General features: G+C 55.8%; 1 long non-coding RNA gene across 1 annotated transcript; it reads right to left on the bottom strand.

The window, feature by feature from the left end:
* Positions 1–9,127: 9,127 nt before the first annotated feature.
* Positions 9,128–17,109, bottom strand: LOC144379958 (uncharacterized). The gene is made up of 3 exons (XR_013443567.1): positions 16,672–17,109; positions 14,740–14,904; positions 9,128–12,100 (listed from the first exon to the last, which is right to left on the bottom strand). It is a non-coding gene; the product is annotated as an uncharacterized LOC144379958 (long non-coding RNA).
* Positions 17,110–23,356: the final 6,247 nt, after the last annotated feature.

The following is a 23,356-nucleotide window of genomic DNA, read 5'->3' as shown; positions in this document are numbered from 1 at the left end:
AATCCTGTACAAGATTGACTGAGGCCACTGTGTGGCCAAGAGGAAAAGTACATCTTCTAGAGGTAATGGGCTTAGCAGCTCCTTTGCCGTCCCCCCCAGGAGGAGACCCCACGCTGAACCTGAGGACCAAAGACCTCCACCAAAACAGTGGAGAGAATTAGGACAGAAGGGTGGTCCCATGATATTCAATCACAAGCCTTCCTCCTCTCTTGTGAAATCATGAGGGACGCATTTCAACCTAGCGCTCCAGAGAAATAAGAAACCAAGCATTAGGACTTGAATTAAGGTAATTCCTGTAAAATCTTCAGGTTTACACATTCAAGTCTCTCCCTGCAGATGAGCTCCCTGCCTCAGGCAAGTCCGCAGTTATTGGAAGACGTTTCCGTACATTCATCCTACTCACCTGGTGCCGCCTGCGTCCCTGGGGAAGAACGTCACTCACGGCATCTCGGCAAGTTGCACAGTGCACGACCGTGGGGCGGGCGTTGCCGAAGCCTTCATCACACCGAGCGGCCCGTAGGTATAGATCATCAATAAGGACTCGCGTCTGGTCCTTACAGGACTGTGCATACAAGGAAGTAGCAATGCAGGTCCCATTCTCCATGGAGAGAGCCCTAGGACCAAACTATGGGCAAAAAAAGGAACTCCAAGCTCCAGGTCTCAGGGAGGTGCAAGCCTCGGAAAGCACAGGGGAGACAGCAGGATGAAGGAGCCCACTCCCCCCGATGGCGTAGTGGTGACGTTTGTCAGCTGTGCCAGGGGCTCACCCCCTGTGAACACGGAAGGACCGCACCTGCAGGTCTCCTGGGGCCGGGTGGGGACAGTCACTGGTGCGGTCACTGAGTTTCGAATGGAAAGACACATGTCATATCTAATCAAAGCATTTAAGTGCCGGTGCGGGACTCCCAGGACTCTCCTTCCTTCTGGCATGGCGGCTGGCAGCATTCGACATGGTGGCCGCCCCCTGTGCGTTGGCCGGTAGACGTGTCACAGGAGCGATGAATAAATCAAACATCCGTTGTTCCTGTAGCAGGCTGGCCTCTTCCGACCATCACACCTCCACTTCTGTTCCTCGTTTGCACACCAGGACGGAGCATTTCCTTGCACATAGTGGGGGCTTGATTAATATGATGGAAGAATGGATGGATGGATGGACGGACGGATGGACGGATGGATGGTGCCCCAGCCCTCAACTCAGCAGTGGCCTCCCCCGGTCCTGGAAAGCTGGGGGCTAGCAGGACTTGGACTTCCTCTTCACTCACATTATGCACATGGATGTCATGCTGCTTTTAAGATCATCAGGGACGCAGGACCAACCCTAGATAGGGCACACCAGCATCCCCAGTGTAGGTGGTACTGGGCAGAGGAAGACCTGGTTCCTGACCAATATTACCTTGTTTTCATATATCTAGTAGACTTCGGCTGTTAGAGCGCCATTTCCTTGAGCTGAGCACTGACTTGTTCGGGCTCCTTAATGAAGCAGGCGGCATGTCCAGCTCCGTGTGTAGGAGTGCACCGGCTCCTTTCCTCTGGGAAGAAATAGTGCCCGAGCCCAGGCGGCACGGGACACGGGGACGGAAGATGTATGTTCAGAAGGAAGGGGAACCAGGTACTGAGGTGCCTCCTCAAAGTTGATGGTGTATGTGTGAGAGTGCATGTGTGTGCACACGTGTGTATGGGCAGGCATGCACGAGTGTGTGGTGTGAATGTATGTGTGTGTATTGTGTGAGTATGCGTGTGAGCACACATGTGTGCATGGGTGTGCATGTGTGGGTGGTTGTGCATGTGTCCGTACACGTGTGTAAGTATGTGTGTGTGCAGGCGTGCATGTCTGAGTGTGCGTGTGTGCACACACGTGTGTTTGTGTGTGTGCACACGTGGGTGTGTGCATGTGTTGGTGTGTAAGTGCGCGCGTGTGTGTGTGCGCGCGCTCATCTTTCCTCCCAAAGGTCAGGAGTCCCACGCTGTGCATCTCCTGGTGACAGAAACATACACTGTTCGTTAAAGGCGGTTGACACTGTTCACTCCTCTGCAGTCCGTGAAAACGTGGAAAGGGATTTCAAGCAAGCCATCAATGCACATGCAAAAGCAGATGAAAAATGTTAAGGGAGACCTTTGAGTGCAATTAGGAAATGCCATCATGGAGACGAACAACTTGCAAGTGTCCCAGGAAGACCATTAAAAGCAGAAGTTTAATAACCGTGCTTGTCACTGGCGGCTCGGCGGGCAGACAGCACTAAAAATAAGAGCTGGATGGGAATCTTAGTCCCACCGCCTAGCAGGTGAATCAGCATGGAAAATTAACTTTTTCTCTCTGAATATGAATCACTTGTAAAACTGAGGCACTTTGCAATGGTGTTTTAAGAACAAAGCAGCGTCTCACACAGAAGTGCTGGGACAGGGGCCCGTGCAGGCGCTCAGTAATGCCTCACTCACGCAGCTCCTGTTTATCGTCTAGCGTCCCTGGAACAGTAAGACTCCACATCACTTCATTCTGGAGGATGCTTCTCCTACCCATGGTATTTCAACCTTCTCGATAGACTCCTTTTCCTCACCATGGTAATTGCCTAGAGCGGGGCTGCTGACACCCACTGGGTCACATGGAGAGCTCTGAACTCCAATCAGGGGAAAGGATGTTACCTATTAGACATCCAGGCATTATGTTGGAAGAATGAGTCTCTACAGAAGTCAGTGGCTGGGGTCCATGGGGAAGAGCCAATGTGAGGTAGAGGATATCAAAATTTACACACAGAAAGAAAGAGAAGATTGCATGCGTGTGACAGAGACAGACTGAGAGAGGGACAGAGACAGAGAGACAAACAGACAGTCAGAGACAGAGACACACACAGAGAAACATGGTTGCTACTGACTACTAACACAATTTCCTCATTTCCTTGAGGTTTATACTGCTCACGGATGACCCTCCTCCAAAGCCCCAGGAACAGGAGTAAGTCTTAGAGTCAACTTCGTGGAGAAGTGGGATAGTCATAGGAAACCATGCCTAACATGAAGGTGTCCTGCTAACACTTGTCAACCCCAAATTCTGCCTAGACAAGTGAGCCTCAGAAAGCCAGTTCCTGACAAGACCAGTTACTTCTTAAATTTACCAGCTAGATGGTGACAGCATTGAAATACATGTTACCTCATCTTTCATATCCTATATTGAAGGTTGACTCCTTATTATCTATAACCCTCCAGATTCAAACACCTCACCTTACCTGTCTTTACCAGCCCCTGATGCCTAGCACAGTGTAATGATGAGGATCATAATGCAATTGATAATCGCATTAAAGTTATTTCCCCCGCCATCGATCTTACAATCTGCAGACCCGTGAGCGAATCTGGAAACGCTCTGTGTCTCCGAATATGTACTGTCTCTGAGGACATTCAGGATAAAGGCATTATGTCCCCAGGCTTCAGCTCAGAAGCATCTTTTTAGTCAGAAAATCTCTATATCACATACTTTTTTTTAAGATTTAAAAAAAGATTTTATTTATTTATTTATTTGTCAGAGAGAGGGAGAGGGAGGGAGGGCGAGCACGCACAAGCAGGGAGAGCGGCAGGCAGAGGGAGAAGCAGGCTCCCCATGGAACAGGGAGCCCGACACGGACTCCATTCCAGGACCCCAGGACCATGACCTGAGCCACCCAGGCGCCCCTCCATCACGTACTTTCAAGCTCTTTCCTGTTGGATTTAGGGCATGGAGGAATCCCTAAAATGACATCTGGTTCTGCCACTGTGTCCCCAACATGTGTTCCCCATGGGTCACCCTGGCCTCCCAGCGGCTTTCAGCACCCTGGACAAGACCAAATGCCCAGCATGGCCCAGGAAGCTACTCCATCTTGGAGGGAGCTGCTGAGGAAGATTTCATCTGGGGACATGACAGGAACACAGGAATGAAGTCTGCAGGTGACTGACAGGAACTTTTTTTTTTTTAAAGATTTTATTTATTCATTTGACAGATGGACATAGCGAGAGAGGGAACACAAGCAGGGGGAATGGGAGAGGGAGAAGCAGGCTTCCTGCTGAGCAGGGAGCCCGATGCGGGGCTCGATCCCAGGACCCTGGGACCATGACCTGAGCCGAAGGCAGACGCTTAATGACTGAGCCACCCAGGCGCCCCTGACAGGAACTTTTGAGAGAGCTGGGAGGATAGAGAGGCTTCTGGGGGAGGAAGGAGCGGCCGAACCTCATGTACCATACACTCTGTGTGGCTCGTCCCCGATTACCCAGGGCACACCTTGCCTGAGGTCATGTGGGCAGGTTTCTGCAGGGTCGCTGCCCCCTCCCTTGCTGGTCACCTCCTAGGCAGGCTACAGGGCCCAGCACATGGACCTAAATGTGCATGGAGCCATTGTGACCTGAAAAGGACAGAGGAGGAGGAAACATTACCTCCCAACGTAGGGCAGAGAATTCCTGAGACAAACACACACCTGCCTCCTTACAAGACTCAAGACGTCTTTCCCTGTTCACTGCCCTTCTGGGGACCATGGCAGGAATATTAGCCTAGCTCCACTTCCTGCATCTTCACAGCTGCGGGACCTGTACCCTCAGCCCCGTGCTCATCTCCTGGCTGGCAATCACTCTGCTGGGTCTCATCTCAGCTCCCACTTTTCCTCTCTGAACACATGTGCACATGCATATCTATTGATCTATTTATTTGCTTTTGTTTGATGATACCACTGCAGTCTATTTTAATTAGAAAGTTAGCCATGGGCCAAGCATAATATATACTTATTTTGTTTGACTCCTTTTGAAAACAAAACCACCTAGAATCCCCCATAGCTAATGAGTCTGCCAAGATTTGTATAATAGCACAAACAGTGAAATGCCTTAAATGCATCCACCCAGCTCGGCAAGGGGGAGGTGGGGTGAATGCACTCCCAGATCTATGCGGGCCCAACCATTTACAAAGATCACCCAGTCCTGCCAGGATGGTCAGAGGGGCGTGGCTCGGCCTGCACAGACACAGCTCGGACGGTAGGACCTTATGGTTCCTGCTCGTCTCCTCCTGGCCCCTGCTTTTCTGCTTCATCTCTGTCTCCCGCAGAGACAGCAGATGGGCACCCCATTGGGCAAACCCCGCCCCGGCCCTGAATTATTTACACGGAGATGAGATTAAATGATGCCTCTCATGATGTCCCTCCCATCCTTGCTGCTGGCCCCTCGGTCACAGGCGGCTACCGGTCATTAGGGAAGTCTCCGTCAGGGAGGTCTACTTACTGTCCTAGATGATTCAGAAGTTAATACATCATTAAAATAAGAAATTAAATTTGATCACTCACCCAATTAAGATAATTATAATCTTACCGTGGAGTTCTCTCATGCCCTACCTGGGATCCTGCCGGAGGTCCACGGGCTCCTGCTTCTACACAGACGCCTGCAGCAGCGACCCCCCCGCCCCGGAGCAGCCTGGGGTCCCTTCCCGGCATCTGTCACCCCGAGCCCTCCCTGCTCAGACTCCCCAGAGCCTCCACCTACTCTGCACAATGTGCTGTCCAAAATGCAGCCATGGGCACAGGTGCTACTGAGGAGCGTTCCGTGTACGTAATTTCATTTTACGCGGTGTTGCAGAGCGCAGATCTAGGCCCTGTCCATCTCTCTGCGCGTCCTGTGCACCAAACACATCACCGCCCTTCAGCGTCTCCATGTGACCCTCCCGCACCCTCACAGGGAATGTCTGAAGAGCGAGGCTTCCTTACACACAAGGAAGGGAGTTGTGCAGCCACCCAGATGAGGACAGACAACCTGCAAGGTGGCAGCTCTGTCGCTCCTCCCCCCACCCCCTCCTGCGGAGAATCTCCCTACCACCCCCTCCTCTGCATTCCATTCTGAGTGGCCCCCCATTTAGTCTGTGAGCTGCGCACATGGGGAGTGGGAGGGTAGGAACCCCTGAAGCGGCTGTCCCCGGCTCAAATCCTGACTCTGCCCATTTGCTGGGGGCCCACAGGAGGGATATTTAACTTCCGTGCCTCAGTTTCCTTACTTGCAGAATGAGAGTGCTGTGGATGCTGGGGCATGAACTCACATCTCCTGAGGAGAGTAGGGGATCACTCCCCCCTCAGGTGGCCTCCCAGGGCTCCCCCCAACCATCTCAGAGAATCTGCGAGGTCTTCCAGGGCTCTTCCCGCTCCTTTCCTGCCTCCTACTCCTGGGCCCCAGCAGAGCCTACCCCTCCCTGCCCTCCCATAATCTCCCAGGTGTTCAGAGCCTGACTGGAGCTGGGAGAGCTGATGGAGGCCCAGCCCACGTGAGCACAGCCTGGAATTCCCTCTGCCAGCGCAGATAGGTTGCAATGTACACTTGCAGGGTCATCAGGGAATTTCATCTGCCACTTAGGAGAAAGCAGAAGGTCATGGCCCCGGCTTCTAACTGCTGGGATGGAAATTCAAAGGGAACCCGAGAGCCATGATGGGTAGGGGGTGCAGGACCAGGAACCAGGCTGCAGCAGTGGGAGGCAGTCGGGCAGGAAGGGCCTGGTCCTGACCCTCTGGGGGATGCGGCTGGTGTCCTGTTCCAGCCTCGCCCCTCCACAGGAGGGTCCAGGAGGCCGGGGGTGGCTGGACACTGACCATAGCAAACCACTGGGCCCGAGGTGCCAGTCCTCACGCCAGGACCACGTGCTTCGGGCTCCAGCAGGTGGCTGTGCCACGTGACCCGCTCTGACGAATGGGTTGTGAGCTATGGAGGGACTGTTCCCAGGTCCCCTCCTCTCTCCCCAGAGGCGGCTCAGTCTCCAGGGCCCCACAACACGTTCCACACACTCCGCACCGCCAACAGCACCCATCTGCGATCCCGGCTTGTGGCAAGGCCTGGGCAGCGCATTTCTTGTCTTCCGCACAACAGAGCTCGGTAGGAGGGGAGGGCATGGCCGCGCGGGTCATCGGGCTGGGGGCTGTGCTCCCTGAACTGGACGGTCACTGTGCTGAAGTGCGTGTGGGGAGGGGCTGGGGGCTCCGATGCTGTGGGGGCGGTGGCGGCCTCACCAAGATGAGGGTCGCGGGAGCAGGAGGAAAGGATGGGGAGCAGGGATGAGGCTGGAGAGGCAGAGGGAGCAGAAGAATCAGGGACCCTGTGGCGAAGTGTCTCCGCAGCTGATTGGCCCTGAGGGAATCACACCCCTGTGTCTGAGCCAATCACCTGCGGGGGGCAGGGCGCTGATTGGCTGGGGCCTGGTCATGTGATCCGCCCTCGGATGGGGGAGGTCCCCACCCACGTGGTCTGAGACCGGCTAGAGGCGCTTGCTCCCGACCAATGGCTGAATACGCCCCCTCCAGAAGGGGCAGTTCACCTGCTTTACAAAAAAGACGGCAGTGAGGACACCTCCAGGGCCACACAGCTCTGTGTCAGCGCCCGTCCGGCTGGGCTCTGCCCGCTTGCCGCACTGTCCCGGGGCATGCATCGGGGCCTGAGCCCCTCAGCAGCGTGGGAGCCGCTCAGGGCGCGAGGGACGCTCCCCAGGGTCCCTCCCCGTTCTGTTCTTTACCCAGAGCCAGACAAGGAGCCCAGTACATCCAGGGCCCAGCAAGCAACGCTGTGAAGTTGTCCCCAGACGCTAACCTTCAAAACTGAGCCTTAAGGTCTTCAGGAAACCCATTCTATATGTAACTAAAATGATGATCTTCCCCAAATCTCAAGGATGAGACACATAATGAACAGTGAGAACTAATTATCTTTTACAATAAGCATCCATTGACCATTAAATATTACCGCCCCCCCCCCAACTTACACGGTCAGGTCTTTCAGACACAGCTACATCACTTTCTGGGGCTGTAAGTATCAGCTAGTCCTGGAGTAAACCCCAGTCAGAGGAGGACAGATGCTGACTTCGAAGCCCTGAGGCTGCCTGTGGTCTCTGAGGCTCCTACCCATGGGCGCCTGTCCCAGGAGGCAGCCCTGGCTCAGAGAGGGTGTCCAGTCCTGCAGGCAGAAGTGGGGTCGGTCTTGACTCCTCAAGGTACCCTCCAGGTACCTGTGTCTCCTGACCCACCTTCTTGGGGTGGAGGGACCAACAGGATTGTGGTACAAGGACAGCTCAGCTGGACATACTGTCCTGTCTGTGTTGAGTTCTTGAGAGATGACCTGAGTGGCCTTGCTCCATTCTGATGAGCCTCTGCCCCATTGGATACTATCCCTATTCAAGCCATCCCATTAGTGTGGAAACCCACCCCCATCACCTCTCTGCACTCCATTCCCTCCTGGTCATTAGTTTCTGGTCAAGGATTCTGCACCTGTAAGTACCCTGTCGACCTGACTGATTGTCTGTATGGAGAAAAGTGCAGGAGCGATTGGGGAATATGAGGAGGGTGGATCAGGTCTGTGTTTATTTTAAATCCCAAAGTTTCCCTTAATTTATAGATTCTTCAGAGCCAGATGCCTAGCCATCTGCACAAAGGACTCTCTCCTGGAAATGAATCCCTGGGCCTCCCAAAAGGCCCATTCTTTATTGTAAGAGGGCCGTATCACTGCTGCTGGAACATTCCTTCTGCTATTAGTATCCAGAGAGAGAAGGCTGCCTTGTTCTGGAACCTACTATTGTTAAGATGGCAACAATCCCCAAAGCAATCTACGAATTCAATGCAATGCCTATCAAACTACCAGCTGCCTTTTTGCAGAAATAGATAAGCTGATTCTAAAATTCACCTGGAAATCCACATGGGTGTTGGTGAGTTGGGACGGGGACTTCCTGGGGATTTAGGCTCCGCTACAGGAGGGGTGGAGAAGAGCTCTGGGGTCACAGTGGGGTGGGCCTGAGCCGGGGACTGTGGACAGGGCAGGGACACGCAGGTCGCTGGGCAGCACCATCGGGAGGAGCAGAAACTGGGGTGGACGGGTCCTGTGACTTGAGGTGGGGCAGGGGTCACCAGGAAGGGAGGCGGGGCCAAACGAGGGGGCGGGCCACCTAAGAGGGGGCGGGGCCGGGTGGGGGTGGGTAAGGTCTCCCCGTCTGTCCCTGTGGAGAACACCAAGGGCTTCTCTCCAGCTGGCAGGTCCCCTCACGGTGTCCCCTGGCCCCATCACAGTGACCCCAGCACCACCGGGAGCAGGAGGTGGAGCGGCTACCTGTGCGTGAAATGACAGGTCCCGTACCTTCAGGATGGTCCAGGGGTTTATTTTGGGGACGGGGAGCAGCAGCAGAGGTCGCCATGAAAGGTTTACAGCACCTCCAGGGATGCGGATGTCCCCGGGGCGGTCATGCCCCAAGACAAGAGTGAGCTCGCAGCCGCCCTCACCTCCACGCCCCGCCTCCCTCCGCCTCCTGGGGTTTGCTCCGCGCTGCACGCGGGGTCCCCTCCGGCCCTGTTGGCGCCTTTCCCGCCGAGAACTTCAGGACTCGGTGCCACGCGGGGGAGGACTTGAAAACGCTCTCGGTTGCAGGTAGAGGCGGGCTGTTCTGATGGCAGCCCCCGTGTGACGTCCCAGCAGTGTCCTCCCCCACGGCGCCGGCTCACGTGCGGACCGGGAGCTCCAGCGGAGGGTCCCAAGTCCTCAGGACAGAGGATGTGGGATGGACGCATTGGGGAATGCAGCTCCCTCTGGAGGGTCCCAGAATCCCACACGGACAGTGGAAGGTCGGGGAAGCTCGTTTTCAGAGTTGTGCGAGCCCCACGTTCCCGCGGGCATCTCTGACCCTGGTCCCGGGGTGGCCGTGGCGCGGGCTGACCTCCGGCCGCGCTCAGCTGCAGGTGCACGGAAGAGGCAGGTGGGGGCGGGGGTTGGGCTGTCACCTGAAGATAAAAACGAGCTCATGCCGGCATCACACGTCTACATCGTGTGGTCAGGACGTGTCCCTCGAAAGGACAGACCAGAGTCCAGCCACGTCCAGCTCAAAGGGGCCTCATGAGCCTGGAAGGGCCCGGGCAGGAGGGGGTTCCGGCAGCATTTAGACAGGGGAGGCGGGTGGAGGGCTTGCATCAGGGCCTTGGGGGTGTCCTCGGATGACCTGACTGACACCTTGAAGGAGGGCGCCTGTGGTCCCGACGCAGCCTGGGGTGAACGGTGAGCGCAGCACGCGGGCGTGTCCTCAGTTTCCCCACGCTGCCCACCTGTCCACCACTCACATACGGCACACATGTGACTGTTCAATCTTGGGGAGTCTCTGGGTTTCCTGTTTTAGAGCTATGATGCTCATTTAGTGGGTCAGACATGGGGTTTTCTTGTCCCACCACTTGACATCCGAGCCCCTGAGTGGGGATGGTCTGCCCAGTGTATGCAGGACTCGAGGGCTGAGATGAGTGTCCAGGGTGTGCTCCCTTCAAGGGCCCATTTGTGTTGGAAACAGGGACTCGTCCTGGAGGCTGTCCTCCATGGGCACTCCACCAGGGAAGGAAGGAGAGGGCAGCGAGTGATGGAGCTGCATCTTCATTCCTCCCTGGTTGTGCTGGAAGAATGCCTCCCAGTCTCCCTCCTAATGTCCCTGCTGTCCACCCAGTCTGGGGGGCTTCATGGAGAGGGAAGAGGCCGGATGATGGTCTCTGACTCTCACACACGCACACGCACACACGCACACGCACACACACACACCCCACCACGGTTTCAGAGGCTAATAGTTTTCAGCTGGCTCCCTGTCTAAGCATGGAGGTGGCCACGGGGAGACCCCCAGAGTGCAGCTGGGGGAATTCATGAGCAAAGGCGCTTCAAGCACGACCCAGGGTGCCACCCTGCCCAGCGCCGCAGGGGAGGTCTGCTCGTGGATTTCCTTGGAAAAGGGTAACCCAGTGAACATGGGGTCCTGGGGCCCTTGTGGGCTGTGTGGAGAGAGGCATGCACGGGATCACATGGAACAGTATTTGCCTCCCACTGGTGCTGAGCATTCCTGGGGTGCCCAGGGCTCCTCCTGAGGTCCATGGCTGCCTCCTCACTGGCCTGTCAGGTCAGGACACAGGATAGAATGGGCCCCTAGTGGGGTGGCGGTCTTCTCCTCCGCTTCTCCAGGGCTCAGCTCTCCCCCCACACATGTTCTGCCTCCGTGTCCCCATGAGGAGTCCCTCTGCGTGATGTCTTCTCCAGGCTTGTGGGGAGCTGCTGCCCAGGCTCCAACCAGAACCTTCCATCAGAAAGATGTTTTTGAGTTGCTGTGACTGGTGTGGCCTCCCAGGCTATGGGGGGAGGGGTGGAACCAGGCCTGGGAAGGCTCAGGCAGGTCCACACAGGGGGCCGCTCGGGTAGTGACCTGACTGAGCCCAGTCCCCGGGGCCTCACTCTAGAAAAAGGTCTGAGGCTCCTCTATCATGTCCCTTGTGAGAGGGAAGCATCTAAGAAGTGCCAGCCCAGGGTCTGGGTGCGGGTGATGGCTCAGCACCAACACGGTGTCTGGAGACTGAGTTTCAGCTCAGGTTCTGCAGCTGTTATTCTGGAACATTCCTGCTACCCATCTGGAGTGCTGGTGACTGCAGAATGTTCTGGGTCCCTCATGTCTGACGTCATTTACCTCCCAAACACGCAGGTAGCATCATGTCCTTGTGTGACAGTGACCATGACCCCGGATGGCCTGTGAGCAGAGGTTCCTCCTCTGGATCAAGCTGTTTTCCTCTGCGGCATGGGATGCTCTGCTGGGTGGTGGGCATGCGCGGAGGGGTCCAATGTTCAGCAGGTAGTTCAGTTTGTGAGTGTATGGGAGAGGGAAGAAGGGAGGCAGCTCAGTCCATCAGTTTAAAAAAACGAAGCCACAGAGGTATTTATGATTAAATATATCTTTTCCGCCAAATCTGTCACCACTCAGTGTCGAAGACACCAGATTTAGACAGTCTGTGGGTGTCTTTGTGGGAGCAAATCACATTTATTCATTGCCAGGAAAGGTTGATTTGAAAATGGCTTGAAGTTATCCATGCTAAAAATGAACATTTCATGGACAGTAATGTGACTGAGTGACAGCCTGAGCCACCTGCCCACCTCCTGGCTTGGGGTGAGAACATGAAGAAAAGTACCTCTGGGCTGTGTCCAGGGAGAATGGCCATTTCTCCCAAAGGAAATCCAGAGGAGGGGGAGGAAAACAAAAAACAGAGAGGCAGGGTAGGAGCCAGTTATGAAAATCCTTAAATGGGAAAGTCAGGGAAGATTCTAGAAAGGCTGAACTGCTGGTTGATGTAGATTCATTGAGCTGGAAAAGACAGAGCAATGTGATGCTGCCTGAAATCACCTTCAGTAAGGGGCTCAGGAGTTAACTTGAAAGACAAATGAAGGATCATTTCTGCAGCCACACACCCGCCCTCGTGTCCTCACCAGTGGGATTACGTATATGGGAACCTCAGTGGGATGGCCTCATTCTTTCCTGAGAATTTCTCAGAACACAATTAGCAGGGAAGACCAGCTGTGCCCAACAAGAGGGGGTCAGAAGGGCCTGGATTCTGGTATAATCAGGCTGTCCTGAGCTCCTGCCTAATGGGAGTGGTGCTGAGGCATCCTGATTTCCCGGAGGCAGAGGTGAGCATCTCCCACCGGGACGGGCCTCCTGGGGAGCTGGCCCAGGAAGCCCCAGTTCTGTTCATCTCTGCCTGCCCGTGGCGCCATCTGTAGGGGCACACACCTGTGACACGGACCCAGCAGGGTCCTCAGCCCCCACCTGCCTGTCCTGGGGCTGCTGCCGAAGGAGAGGTCCACCCTCCTGGGCTGCAGGATCCCCCTCGCACGTTTAGGGGCGCGGAGGGGCATCTAAAAGCCCCGCATGGGCCGTGGAGGGACCAGCCACGCGCCAGCCTCATGCTCTGGATGCGTCAGCCCTCCGGGTTTTCTTACAACACAGATTTGGGTTTGTAGCTCTGGGCGGGGCCTGGAATTCCGAATTTCCATCAGGCATTCGGGTGATGCGGCTGCTGCCTGCACAGGTTTCCTCGCCCCCCCCCCCCGCCGCCCCTGGCCCCGGGAGGGATGAGGCCCCACCGCGGGAAGGCCGTGGGAGGGGAAGCAGGTCTGCGGAGGCTCCGGGCTCCCATCACCCTGGCGGGGACCTCGGGGCCCCGCGTGTCTGAAGCCCGGGGCAGGGCTCCGAGCAGTCCTGCTCGAGGAAGGTGCCTGTGGGATGAGCCCCGCGGAGGACGGAGAGTGACCTTGGGGTCCAGTCCCAGAGCGGCTGGTGGGCGGGGACACCCCCGGGAAGGGGCCGCAGCGAGGAGCGCTGCGCATGTGACACCTGCCTCCGATGCGCACGTGGGGCAGATTAGGGACCTCCAGCCACGCCTGGGAAACGAGGTGCCGGGGACACGATGCTGTCCTGAGAATGAGCTGATATCTCGGGGAGTCTGGGACAGCAGAGCGTGGGGTGCCCGACAAAAATCGCGCAGTCCCTGGGTTTCTGTCTTTAATTCTTTTATTTTTCCCTCCTTTCTATTATTTTAAGTTTTGAAGGTGGTATTTAAACGTATTATTATTTTTCCTCCCTCCCATCATTCCGCCCCCTTCCCGACCCCATGTGGACATGGGTACCGGGCCGCCAGACGGGGCGCGCAGGTCCGGCTTAGGGACCTGCTCGCAGCTGCGGGGCCCACGTGTCTGCAAAGCGCCAGGTTCCCAGGCTCGCTCCCTGACGGCTCCGCCCATTCCCCAGAGCCCACCCCATTGGGCTGGTCTGCTCACGTGCCCAGCCCGAGCCAATCCTGCTTCAGAGGACCTGAGCCTTTATGCTGATTGGCCGGGCGTGATTCCCTGCGCTCTCCTGAACCAATCACTGTACCGGAACCGCCGGGACTAGAAAGGGAGCCAGGGCCCCGCCCCTCCCCTCAGTTGGGGGGTGGGGGGGATGAGGGCATGTGACCAGAGATACCGGGAACCGCCCACTGCTCACACCCAGAGAGATGTCCCCTCTGTGTCTTTGATCCTAGGTCCCCTGCCGCGTGATGGCCATGCTCCTGCACTACTTCTTCCTGAGCGCCTTTGCGTGGATGCTGGTGGAAGGGTTGCATCTCTACAGCATGGTGATCAAGGTCTTCGGCTCAGAGAACAGCAAGCACCGCTACTACTATGGGATAGGATGGGGTAGGTGGGGATGGGAGGGGGCAGGTGAGGGTGGGGGGATGGGATGGGGTAGTTGGGAATGGGAGGGGGCAGGTGAGGATGGGGATGAGATGGGGCCGGTGGGGGTGGGACGGAGCAGGTGAGGGTGGGGGGGATAGGATGGGGTAGAAGGGGGTAGGTGGCTATGTCTTTATCCTCATCCTTCGTGGCACCCTGGGGGAGGGTAGGAAGGGAAGGAGAGTCCCCTTGGACAACAATGGCAAAGACCTATTGGTTTGTTTAACTTTACTCTTGTCCACACTGAGGAGTCCTGGTGAGTAGATGAGGCCGTTTCCTGATGGAGGGTTTGGCTGCATAATTGACACCTGGAGTCTTGGATTTTCCACGAGGCATCTACCAGACACTAGAGATTTGCTACTTGTTTCTGGTTTTCTCTAAATAGATTTAATTTTCACGGTTCTCATTGTACATGAAGATAACATGTTTTGTGCTTTGAGGGGGCAAGTTTCTTTGAAGAGGAAGTGGAGGTAAAATATACACCCCCACTTCTGGTTTTCCAGGTGTGCATGGCTTCATTAGTCCCCTGGAGGGTGGAAGAGGGAGACATGGGACTTCAAGGAGCAGCTAGAGAGCGGAGGCCCTGAAGGAGGGGCCACCAAGGGAGGGGCATCTCATGGCAAGAAGGAGGGGAGAGGTATGCTGGTAGACAAACTGTCTGCCCTGTCCTGCAGTAGGAATATCTTTTATTGAAATGGGGAACTAGGTGATGGGGATTAAGAGTAGACTTACTGGGGGAGCCTCGGTGGCTCAGTTGGTTAAGTGTCTTGACTCTTGATTTCAGCTCAGGTCATGATCTCAGGGTTGTGAGATCGAGCCCCAGGTTGGGCTCCGTGCTCAGTAGGGAGTCTGATGGAGATTCTCTCTCCCTCTGCCCCTCTCCTCCGCATGATCTCTCTACAAAAAATAAAAGTATACTTATCGTGATGCACACTGAATAATGTATAGAACTGTTGAATCATTGTACACCTGAAACTCGTAACACTGCATGTTAATTATACTTGAATAAAAAATAGAACAAGGGGAAAAGCTGTTCAAGTCAAAAAAATGTGAATCTCCCCTTTTGCAATAGATGTGCTCCTGACAAGGAAGGGACTACAACAGTTTTTTAGCAGTTTATGATAACCAGGATGGGGCATATAATTATGAAGATGAGGGCTCTCTACTTCCCCTATCTGAAAGGTTGCTTTACTCAAGGACTCTTTTTTTTTTAAAGATTTTATTTATTTATTTGCGAGAGAGAGAATGAGAGACAGAGAGCACGAGAGGGAAGAGGGTCAGAGGGAGAAGCAGACTCCCTGCTGAGCAGGGAGCCTGATGTGGGACTCGATCCCGGGACTCCAGGATCATGACCTGAGCCGAAGGCAGTCGCTTAACCAACTGAGCCACCCAGGTGCCCCTACTCAAGGACTCTTAATTGTGGTTGCAAACTCACATGTCCACCCAGACCAGACAGGACACATACACCTGTGAAGTGGCTAGGTGTAGGAGAACAGGCTGTGGGGGGGCAACACATGACCACCTGAAAGCATGTGAATTAAAAAAAAGTTCAGACCCTGCTGAGTCCAAGTAAAGCAGTTTTGAGGTCTGGACTCAGCACCCCAGCAGTCTGATGCCTGCCTCCCGTGTGTATACAATGACACCATGGTTTCCAAACCCCACAACTTAAATAGATATGCATAGAGGAGATTTTTTTTCTAAGATTTATTTTTTTAAGAGAGAGAGTGCATGTGAACAAGTGGGGGGAGGGGCAGAGGGAGAGAATCTTCAAGCAGACTTCCTGCTGAGCGTGGAGCTTGATCTCAAGACCCATGAGATCATGACCTGAGCTGAAACCAAAGTCCGATGTGCAACTGACTGAGCCACCCAGGTGCCCCGCATAGAGGAGATATTCTATAAACCCACGCACTGCAGGTGGCATGCAGATAACCACCTTAGGTTTATTTTGTAAATCAGATTATTACTTTCTGGGTGAAGACCTCAGAAAATCCCTGTAATTCTGTCCCTCTAAACAAGGTCTGTGGAAAGCACTAGTATTTATAGCAATGTGCTCCCCACCTTTGGGCTTCCTACGGCTCCTTGCCCGCCCCTGTCACCACCCTCCACCGGGCCCACTTATTACAGCTGCTGGAGTGACTGCAGCTCAGGTGGATGGGAAATTAGATGCTGCTGCATTGGCACAGAGCTCAGGAGGGAACCGGGTGATCATTAGAACATGCTGGAACTCCCCAGGGTGAGGGTTGAACTGGGTGAAGAGCTTCAATGTGCCCCAGGTGTTCACAGCACCGCAGGATGCAGGCATCTCTCCACCCTCTCTCCTGGCTGTCCCCTCATCTCACACAAGAGAGGGAGCAGGCTCCATGCCCACTGGACGCGTCCTGCCAGAGCCCCCCCGACCACCCCAGCCCGGGCCTTCCTGGGGACAAACCAGCACAAGCATCACCAGCTCCCCCAGCTGACTGCAGAGGACACTCGTCCTCAGAGGCCATGGTGCCGGCCCCCAATCTGCCCAGCTGCCATCCCCACCGGCCCCTCCCCTTCCTGGAGGCTGCAGCTGAGAGGTCCTGCTCTGGAGTCAGGAGCGGGGGACACGCAGGACAGGACACCGCCTGCAGGCCTCTCCCGGATTCATCCAGAACACAGCCCGCACGCTCACGGTCTAACCTGAGACAGACAGACGGAGTCTGCTCCTGGGACATCCTCCGGCGTCCATGCTGGCCGCAGTGAGGCCCTTTAAAGATGCCACGGACGCGGAGTTCAGCATCGCACCCTCCGGGCTGGGTCAAGCACAGGTGTGAGCAGCTGGGACAGACACAGGTCAGCCCACGCGCTGAACGAGCCGCACGCTCAGTGGCTCACACGCCGCAGAGCTGTTCACAGGCCGGGCGGGTTTATCCCGGGTCCCTCTGGGAGGAGCCCTCGCCCGTGTGCAAGGTGCCGAGCATCCGTGCGGGATCTGCCGGGGTCCGAGGTCTGGGTGAGTGACGACTCGTCCTGTGTCCGACGTTGTGCCGACAGAGGGAGCACGGTGGGCACCACGTGTGCAGTGCGGCCAGCGCGCAGGGCCTGGCGTGGTGCCCCGGGATGGCGGGCGGAGGTGCCAGCTCAGGACGGGTAGAGCCTCTCTGGGGGTGCTGGGAGCTAGCCCTGCACGGAGCTGTGGGAGAGAACGTTCCAGAAGCGCAGTGGGGCGGGGCCTGGCGTGCCGCGGTGGGGCAGCGGGTGGCCGCAGGTCCTGGCCAGAGCTCGGGCTCTGGGAGAAGCCCGCGAGGACGACGCCCAGCCCGCCTGTCTCCAGCGCCCCTTCCCACGTGGACACGTCCCCGACTCTGGGTCACGGTCAAGGGTGGAACCCACGCGCTGCCTTCCCAGCCTCCCTTGCAGCCAGCCCACCCCCCACGTGACCCGGGCCCACCAATCAGAAGCCTCCCGTGAGCCTCTGCGCAGGCAGGGACCCGGGAGGAAGATGGCGCCGGGGACCCGCAAGCGCCCGGGCCCTGGAGGCCGCGCTGTCCCTGGGGAGCGGGGACGGAGCGGCAGCTCGGGGTCTGGTTGAGTGGCCGTCCAAGGCGCTGAGCCCGAGTCTGTGCCCCCGCCGGGCCCCAGAGCTTCCGAACGTCTACACCCGCCGCCCAGGGTCGGCCTCCCCCGCGGCGTTTTGGAAATGCGCGGCTTCACGCCCGCCCAGACCTGCTGCGCCCGCGTCCGCGTGTCCACCAGGTGCGGGGGCTGTGGGGGCGCGTTCGCCTCGGGGCACCTGCCCTGTGCCCTGTCCGCGCCGTCCAGACCCCGGGTCCCCTTCGGTGCGGTTAGGACCCGGAGGACGGGGAGGCCGCGGGCGGGACTTTGCGGAGGGGGGCGGGGGTCCGCTGTGTCCTCTGAGGGTCCCTCCTGCCGCTGGACTCGGGGGGCGGCCGGGTCGGGTCCAGGGAAAACCCGTCCTTGTCACGTCGGGGGGTACGCCGGCTCGCGCACGGCCCGTGCAAGGGCCCGGACGCACCCCTGCACGCTGGGCCCCGCGTGCACACACACGGGCAAATGCAGAAACACTCCCGTGGACAGAGCCACAGACTCAGGGGGGTGGCTGCACCCGGAGTGTCTCTCGTGTCCCCGGAACGGCAGGCCCCTCACCCTGCTCTGACCTTTCAGCTGCTGTTGAGCATCCTCAAGCCCGTGGGGCCGGGTTTGGGAGAAGGACGCCCTAATGAGCGGGCCCAGCCCCGGCCAGACGGCATGCCCGCGCTCCTGCCTGTGTCTGGGAGGGTCACGGGGCTCAGCTCCCGTGCTGCACGGCAGGAAGGGTCAAATGCTACTATGGCTGGGGCTGGTGGTGACCAGCATTGACTCCTGGGCACCGTGTACTAACAGTGGGCACATGTGTCCTCAGGGCAGAGTGGGCTGCCGTGTGCTGTGACCCTAGGTTTGTGATACCGCTCTGTTATTTCTGTTATCGGCACGGGGTTCTGAAATAGTGGGGGCATTAGCTTTTGTCCCTAATCAGCTGTAAATACTACTTATACCCGGGCAAGTCGGTCCCATGAATCAATTACAAGGGAAGGAAATCAGATTTAAGAGATAGTCGTTGTATATTGCACTTCAAACTATAATTCTTTGAAATCTCATTATTTGTGTCTAGACTAAAATGGAATTTTGGTTATTTAACTACATTTCCTGCTGCTCTTGGGAGGAATATTGTTTTTATAAAGTCGTTCTGTCTTATTTATCGAGAATGTTTTTTTCATGTTGCATCTGGAAGTGAGCAGCACCATCAGGGCCTTCTAGGCTTCTCTGGGAGTCTTGACTTTTGTTCTGGAGGGCGATTCTGGAAGGACATGGCCTCTGTCCTGGACCATTTGCTTTCCTCACTGTTATTGTCATGGTGCCATCATCATCAACATCACGGGCCCCATTGTTACTGTTGTCACTTCATCCTCTGTGTTGGCATCATCACCATCACAGCCGTCACGGAATTGGCGTTCACCGGGGCCCAGGCACTGCTCTCAGTGCTTTCAACGTATTTTCCCTTTGTCATCATCACTGGTCCATAAGGTAGTGTCGTCGCCATCCCCATTCGAATGAAGAAGTTGAGGCCCAGAGAGGTGAAGAGACTCCCCTGCTGTTGCACAGGTAGCGAGCTGCAGAACCTGGACTCACGCCCAGCAGCTTGGCCCTAAGTCCTCGTGCTCCGCCGTTCTCTGTAATGCACAGCACACCCCTGATCTCCATGGATAGCCCTGGTCCTCGTCACTAGGGTTCAGGCCTCACCTGGCTATCCCCAGAATGCCGCCACCTACCCCCAGGCCTTTTTCAACCCACCCATCCTTCACGCTCCCTTCTGGTTCACCTTCTCATGAAGCTCCTGCTCCTAGCATCTCTCCCCAGCAGCTCACAGCACTGCTGCGGTCCCCTCCTGACATCAACCACTTGAAGCACAGTCCTGACGATCCAGGACGTGGTCCTCCAGTTGAGTAGGCTTTCCCAGCTGAGTGCCCTGAGCATCTTTCTAGGACATCTGGGGATAGCCTGTTGTTGGTCCTTCAGTGGCCCTGATGGTGGGCTTTAAGGCACAGGAGGTGTTTATCACCTGAAATTCCTGGTCTCTCAATGTCCATAGCCCACAGAAACCACATGGCTGTGGCGTCATTCTGGTTTGACATGCACCTGCTGCTCCTAGTATGGAGCCCCCAGCTCTGGATATGAGTATGTGATGTCTGGGCAACTGAGAGATACTGACTTTGAGTGAATGGGATCAAAGCGGAGAGAGCCTGTCTTCTCCCACAGGATGGCCACACTGACACCTCTGAACAGAGGGAACAGAGGGAGCTTTCCATCCGATCTCCTTGCTGAAGACACCGTTGTCTTCTAGAGCACGCCTACTCTCTCCAAACCTACACAGCTTTCCTGTTGTAGCAAGATCAGGAAATGGAATCAGAACAGTGTGTGTAATAGACCTAGGCTGGGCTTCCCACTGACAGCTACAGGAGCAAAGCCAGCCTCCTTGGGAAGGAGCCTCCGAGGCAGCCTGGGAAGAAGTGACCTCTGCCATACTCATTTCTGAGACCCCAGCCCTGGGAAAAGGACCCCTGATCTCCCCTGGCCAATGTGTAGGTGGGAAGAACCGGCATTAACAATGCTAACTCTGGGCTGGCCATGCTTGTGGATGCTTTAACTACAAGACCAGCTCCCTCAATCCCCATTGTAAGAGGTGGGGATTGTTTATTCTCAGTTTGCAGATGAGGAACTGAGGCACAGATTGCTCATTCACTTGTCCAGGGGCACACTAGTGAGTGATGGGACTGGGAGCGTCCTCACCATTATGGCAACATAGCCATCATCGTCTTCGTCGTAGTCACCCCTCCCTCTTCCCTTTTAACTTAAAGAGTGTCTTTCTTCTTTATAGGTTGTTGGTTTCTTTGAAATGGTGGAATCATTATTTTTCCTTGTGGTTTGGCTTGTTTATAAAATAGGTTTTTACAAGTATGTATGCATTGTTTAGGTAGTTATAAAGTAAATATTCAGATATTGTGAAATTAACACTGTTTTGTGGAATAAGACAATTAGTAATTCATGTTCAGTAGTATTTAGATGGTTCTCCTTTGTTTTTTCTGCAGAGGTATGTAAAACATTTTTTTCAGTGAACATAGGATAATACAGTACATGGTATTTGATAACCAGCTTCTTCCACTGAATGATGCCATAACGGTTCATGCTGTTACCTTCCACCTGTGCTTTGTGACATGGAGCCCTCACACCTGACCCCAGCCGGCCTTTCCACCTGTCCTCATCACTGCTTAGAGGGACAAGACCCTGCCCATATCCCTCTTTTCATCTGAATCCCACTATTTCTTGGTCCTCAGCTCCTGATCTGCCTCTTCCTGCCCTGACCACATATTGTCTGAGGTCCCCCTCCTCAACCTGGGTCATAGCTCATAAGTGATCTGCTTACTCCCTTGTCACATGTTTCCTTAGAAACCACTCACTCTAGACCCTGCCCTGGGTATCAGGGACACAGGGACAAGCCAAGCTGACCTTTCCTGAGAACATATAGGCACCAGGCATTTACCTGTCTGATCTCCTTAGTCCTGTAGCAGCCCTGTGAGGTCTGTTCTATCTCTGATTTAGATTGAGAACGTGAGGTGGAGGTTGGCACGTGAGCAAGTGAGGAAGCCAGGTTTCACCCCAGGCTAGCTGAATCCAGGGCCGAGCCCCTAACCCTCGTGCTGGTCCACGGTCCCTGCCTGTGTGGAGGTCACCCAGTAGCAGAGGATCCTTCACCTGCCTGTCCTGTGTTCTCAGACAGGCCAGGCAGAGCTCTGAGTGTTGGGTGTGGCCAGAACTCATTTGGTTGCAAGTGACAGAAAACCCATTTCTGGTTGGCTTTACACAAAATAGAGGATTTCAGATTCAAGCTACTCCACAGTCTAGGGCTACAGTGGCCTCTCTGAGGCTGGATTCAGACCCAGTAGCACTGTCGGGCCAACTTCTCTCTCTGTGTCACTGTCACATTTCCTCTTTGGGGTCAGCTCCATTTGTCAGACTCCCCTCAGGGCTGCCAAGCGGCCGCAGCATCTCCAAACCTCACGCTCTGTCAGCCTCAGGCCCACAGGAGCTCTCCTGCCGCCGTCCTGGACCTGCACCGGCGAGAGCTGAGCGTCCCCCGGGGTAGGGGCTGGCTCCGTGCGACCCAGCGTGGTCCCATTTCCATCCACCCTCCCTGCGGGGCCTTCGTTTCTGGAGACCAGGTCAATAAATACATTTACACCTGCGCAGTATCTAAATTTGGGTCTTGCTCAGGGGGACCTGCGTGTCCCCAGGTCAGGCAGGGGTGGGGGAAGTGGGGGCGTCTTGGGGAAGCGCTTACTGAGAAGGGAGCCCCTGCCAGAGAAGCCTTCCTGTGGGAGGTGGAGGTGGCTGAACTGCTCTGTGGGTTTGAGTCTGTTTACTTAGAATTAACAACCAAGAACCACACCCGCCACATCCCATACTCACCGGTTTCGGTGGATTTGCGGCTGATTTCTGTGCTGGGAATGGCCGGGCCTCAGGAGAAGCCCGATAAGCAGAATTTCCCAAGCGGGACAACTTGACCCAACTGACTGGGGTCTGCTCTGGGGCCAGCGTAGGGGTCTGTGATTTTATGACGGCGTTTTTGCCCTTTCAGGGCCACCTGTTGGCGCATCCCCCGTTGAAAAGCTGGCCTGGGTCAGTGATTCGCTTCCACTGAGGGCTGTGAGACAGTGACGTCCAGTCGTCCCTTCTGCACCCCCCCCCCATCAGTGGCTTCATTCTCCTGCCACCAGAGCCTTTGGGAGGGCGGGTGCAGGCTGAGTCCTGTCTCTTGAATCAGCACTTTTCACAGTTGTGGGGTCCTAGCTGGGCCCTGCTTATAACACCGACAGAGAACATTTTGAGAACATTCTGGAAAATTAGAATGTAATCTGGATTAGGATAGTAAACATTTTTGTAGGTGTGATCATGTAATTCTGTCTGCAGGAGAAAATGTTGCTCTCTTGTTCTACATGCAGCCAAAACCAAAAAAGCTTTACTTCCCTCAAATGACCCCTGAATGTCATTCATCCCTCAGAAGTAGAGTGAAAATACAGTTGGTTCAAACACAGGATAACTGCGGGCATTTTACCTGCACATGCGCGCACACTAACTCACAGATTGGGGTGAGCAGCACAGCCTCCCTTCCTTTAGTCCTGTCCTCCCTGTGACTGGGATTCCAGCTCATCTGGGGAGAAGATTGGAGGTGTAGGGTCAAACACGTGGCAGGTTGTGTGCTCTCCTCATCTTCATCCCTCCGGTGTCCTCACCTGTGCCGGGACTTCGGGTTGGAACAGGTGTGGCGCTTGGGCCGGTACATGGAGTCCGAAGGGATGGGGCCAGTTCCCAGGTTCGGACTGAAGAGCCGCTAATGTTTCCTGGACCCTCAAACAAGCCTGCTCTTGTCATGAGGAGGACATGCATGGGCTCACCCGCCAGCCGCGGGGGGTGCGAGTCTCGAGGCACGGGGACTCCAGAGCGGGTTCAGCCCAGACCAGGCCAGAGTTCGGCCCACCGCTGATCTGAGAGTGGGTCCCACCAGACCCAGGGAAGCACCGTGGAGGACCCCACAGAGTAGGGGTCCCTTAGCCGATCGGCAGCCCTGTGAGGACACAAGGCTCCTGTTTTAGGCCACTGTTCAGGGTGACTCCTTACACAGCATTCTGTGGCAAGAGCTGACAGACACTGTCCCCTTCCCAGTCTGGGCACCCAGGAATACATGGGCATCCTGTCCCACAAGTGCCTGGGTCCCTCATCCCACTGAAACAGCAACTCTGAGAAAGCTGGGGGAGCCTCTCTTCTGTTG

The sequence above is a fragment of the Halichoerus grypus genome, chromosome 13 (assembly GCF_964656455.1).
Source record: "Halichoerus grypus chromosome 13, mHalGry1.hap1.1, whole genome shotgun sequence".
Classification (NCBI taxonomy): Eukaryota; Metazoa; Chordata; class Mammalia; order Carnivora; family Phocidae; genus Halichoerus; species Halichoerus grypus.
The sequence above is the reverse complement of the archived record's forward strand: the minus strand, read 5'-3'. Positions and strand labels throughout refer to the sequence as shown.